Below are 4,892 nucleotides of genomic sequence, written 5' to 3'. Positions count from 1 at the left end.
TTACACCCAACTATTGCAAATATAATACACCCGAACGGCACCAACTCAACTAAAATGACAATAAAAGCCATAAGTTGTAAACACACATGCTGCAGAATACACCGTCACAAAAGACTAAAAACACACCCAATCATGTCTGATATAATACACCCGAACGACAACAACTCAGTTAAAATAACAGAAACAGCCATAAATGTAAATACACCCACACTACCGAAACAAATACACCCAAAAAAGTTCTGATCTACACCCGAGCGTCTGCTATGAATTCCAGATAATCAATCAAAACTAATACATTACATTCCATCCACAGATTTATGTTGACGCGTTAGTCTCACAGTCAATGTTCACGAATTATTCAGCTACACAATGCTATACAAATTACTACAACAAAATTCAGAGTAAACGTATGTAAATCAAACCTCAGGAACTTCGTTAGATTCAAATTCATAATCCACTTCGCCCTGATTCAGCTGAGAATCTGACGTTGAATCAATCATTATCTTCAAAACGAATCCAAACTTTGATTTCAGTAAACAAAAATCGATAGAAAATGAAGCTGGAGTTAAAAAGAGAGAAGAACGAGAAGAAGAAGAACGAGAAGAAGAAGAAGAACGAAACAAATCTAGAAATAAGGAAAAAAGAACGAGAAGAAGAAGAACCAGAAGAAGAAGAACGAGAAGGAGAACAAAGAAAGGAAACAAATCTTTTAAATTTGGTAGTTATATAGCGCGTGTATTGAACGTAGGGTTGCAGCGCGTTTTGAGGGTTTATTGGTTAATAAACTTGTAAAGCATACAATAGGGCTTGTATGCAGAGCTTTTCTGATAAAATAATATACATAAAAATATAATATTTATAATCATTATCCATAGATAATGCCTCTTTAAATTTCAGAGAGACAGAAATGATTGCAAGTTGTAGTCAGAAAATATTATTACTAATATCCTGAAGCACCATGAAAAAAATATTAAAAAATATTGAGATAACTTTTAATTTGGTTTCTCAATTTCTAGGTGAGTTTTACTTTAGTATTTGAAGTTTTAATCGTCTGTATTTAGTCTTTAAAATTTATGAATATAATTTATATTAGTTTTTAAAATTGTTTTTGATGCACAAATATTAATAAAATGCTGATATGAATAACTGAATATTACATTAGATTCTGTAAAACAACATCGTTTTAGTTTTTGCACTTATATAATCCTAAAATAATATTGTAATCGGTATTTATTAAATTTTTTCTCTCAAAAAAAGTACTACGTTGTTTTTGGGCTATTTGAACTCTAAAACTAAAACGACGTCGTTTTACAAGTTCTAATGTGACATTTGGCTATTTATATCAGCGCTCAATTAATATTTGTATACCAAAAAATTATTTGAGAGACTAATGTGAATAATATTTATAAAATTTAAAAGCTAAATAGAGACAATTGAAATTTTAGGAATTAATCTAAAGTTTACGTATAAATATAGAGACTAAATTAAGTATTACTTCATATATATTTGAAAAATAATAGAAAATTAATATAAAATAATTAATGTTATATTATTTAATTATTGATAGAATAATTAGATAATATTAAATATAATAAATACGCATATAGAATTATAAATGTTAAATAGAATAAGATAATTTTGATTAATTTTCTCTCCAGTGTCATCATAAAACATATAGCAGCAGGGTCATTATTATTACGTGGACTCAATTCAAATAATGGAGAAACCAAGAAAACGATAAAGGATGCATGTTTGGCCTTGCTTTGGCATATCGAACGTGTGAAGCAAGTTTGGATAACATAAAAAGAATGATCTAACTCATCATCGACCCTACCTTATTAAGGAATTATTAGTACTCATCCAAATTGATGCAATTTCTCCGATTCCTTTTGATTTTGTTATCGCAGGTTTTAGTTTATTTTAAACGATCTATTTGGTAGACTCACAACTAAAAATCCATCTCATTAACGTAATTAGTGAAAGGAAAATGTTTGAGAGATAATAAAAATTAATTTAAATTAATCTAAAGTTATTTTATTTTATATTTATTAATTATTTTTAAAATAAATCTATGATATTAGATAGAAGTAATAAATATATAATTTTAAATATTATAAACATAAAATTATAAATATTAAATTAAAGAATGTAATTTTAGAATATTATCTCCTTAGCATTGTTTTTAATGAAATATATAGTGATATATATAAGAATAATTAATTATTTGTATGTAAGAGAATAAAACATTGCCAATGAATTATAATTTAATTTAAACGATATAATCTTTTTATACTCAACTAAAAATAGTCTCACTCTTAACTTAAAAAAATATTATTTTTTTTAATTATAAAATCACTTCTCTCAAAATTTTATTATATTATAATATTATTTTTTTAAAAAATCTAAACCGATAAAAAAATACATAAATAATTATATTTCTAATAGTTTTTAACCATCAAATGGCAATGGGATCTAAGAGATTTGAGGTGCTGATTTTGGATCTGTCCTACATGTACTGAAACTAATCTATTCATGTGATGTTTTTTCCATGCATAAAATTCTGCTTCAAATCCTAGTTTGTCTCTTATTACTTTTAAAAAAATAAACAATAAGTCTAAGTGACCCCTCCTCAATAAAGTGGTCAACATACATACATTACTGTATTATTTTCTTTATAGTACTAAAGATTTAAATAAAGGAGAGGGAGCACGCACCATCTCACGATGGAAGAAACCTAATCTAATAGGAAGTTTATTGCTAAAAGCAAAAGCTAGCAGAATTAAAGCTCGATTATATATTGTGTTTGTTTGTTAATGTTGTATGTGTAAAAAGCTCGATTTTATTAGAAGAAAAAGATATATCTTACTATACCTTGTATGTTTAGTCTTCATCTAACTTTAAATTGTATGATTATATATCCTTTGAAATTCTTAAAAATAGTCAATAATTGAACTTTGGTTTTGCTTTAAGATTATGCATGTTTCTAAGTTTACTCGTTGACGGAAGTGGAAGATTCACTCATTTACCGGTCAAAAGGAGTCAAATGGACAACCCTAAAATACTAACCGTGAGGGACCAAAAATATTTAGTAGTAGAGACAAAAATAATACAAAAAATAATTAAAAATAAATATTTAAAATTTAAAATATATTAATTAAATTTTCAATAATTTAATTAACATATTAGAAATATGTTAATTTAAAAATATTTTAATATAGTTATTACTAATACTAATTTTTTGTCAAATATTTTATACTCATTGAATCACATTTTATTAATTTTTATATAATATAAAAAATAATTATAGCTCAATAATTAAAAATTATTAAAAATATAATTTGAATGGACCAATGTTAATTTTTTCTAAGTTTTTGTAGTTGTGTGAGAGAGATTAACAGAAAAATTAAAAAAAATTAAATTTAATAGCTATGTATAAAGTTAAAATTCTATCATATTTATGTAACTGTTTGTATGACAAAAAAAATTATTATATATAAAGCCAAAAATAAATTAAATAAAATAATAAAAATAAATAAATAATATATAATATTATCTCAATTAACTTTTAAAAAAATTACTAAATACTAATAATATTATTTATATTTAAAAATTTAAGTTTGGTTTTGTATAATTAACACATTTATATATAATTTTTTTATTGTATTGATATTTAAGAACATAAATTTTTATCATACATAAATAAAAAATTTAAACATGCCACAAATATAATGATACAATGGGCATTATATATTTTTATGTATATTTTTATTATTTTTTCTATAATTTAATGGGGCAGATGGTCCCACAACTTTGTATGTGGGTCCGTCTCTAAATACTAAGTGTGGATGGATAGATAGATAGAATGAAAACAAAAATAATAAAGAAAAGAATAATTTATTTTTATACTAATAAGATGTGCTGAAAAAGTACTTTTGAAATTTAAAGAATATGAAAATAGAGTGTTAGGTAGTGTAAAACCCAGATGAATAATAAATAATTAATTATAAAAAATATGTATCGGCATTAACTTTAATTATATCGATTTAAATTTGACTGATACTGGATGTAAAAAAAAATTAAAATTGTATATATGACGAAAAATTAAAAGAATTTAGAATAAAAAAAATCGGGCACTTATTCTAAAGATTTTGATCTAAGATAGGGTCAACGAACAAAAAATTACAAACGGACACATGTTAGGCCAATTCCAAAGCTTATATAAGCCATTCACACTCCACATTTCAGCACACTCAACCCTTATTTGTGAGAGAAAGCCACGGTGGAGAGAAGAGAAGGAGAGTGAGATGTCTTAACTTTCACTATTCATCGATCGCCACATTCAAATTCACATAACTTTTAAATCATAGCTCCAATCGAAGACTCGTTTTTGGCCACACGACCACCTTGTCCTGATCTTTGATTCTATACCATTTTAAGGTGAGTACTCCCAAAAATCTTGAGCCATTTTTAGGTTTTTCTTGCAATTCGCATTTTGAGTATGTGTGTTGAGATTTTATGATTTTGACGCAATAGGGGAGCTCTAGCATGTATTATAGTTGAATTTCATCCAAGTTTCGAATGGAATAAAGTAAGGTGAGCATTTTCTTCTTTAAACCTCCATTTCATACGAGCTCTAGGTTGAGATTTTGGTGAAATTGAATTTATTAGAGTGGATTGAGTGCTTGGCATAGGATTGTTGCGGAACTGAACGCTTGTGGAACGCTTAGTGGAGGCGTTGATTGGCAAATTGAGGTTTGGACCTATCTAGAGAGAAAATCAAAGAGTTGAAAAAAACTGCCATTATTAAGGTACGGATTTTGGATTCGGGTAGGCATTATGTAAAGTTATGTGAAAACCTAGGTTAAATATCCCTAAAATAGGATTGAAATGGT

This window comes from Arachis duranensis, chromosome 6 (genome assembly GCF_000817695.3).
Source record: "Arachis duranensis cultivar V14167 chromosome 6, aradu.V14167.gnm2.J7QH, whole genome shotgun sequence".
NCBI lineage: Eukaryota > Viridiplantae > Streptophyta > Magnoliopsida > Fabales > Fabaceae > Arachis > Arachis duranensis.
The sequence above is the reverse complement of the archived record's forward strand: the minus strand, read 5'-3'. Positions refer to the sequence as shown.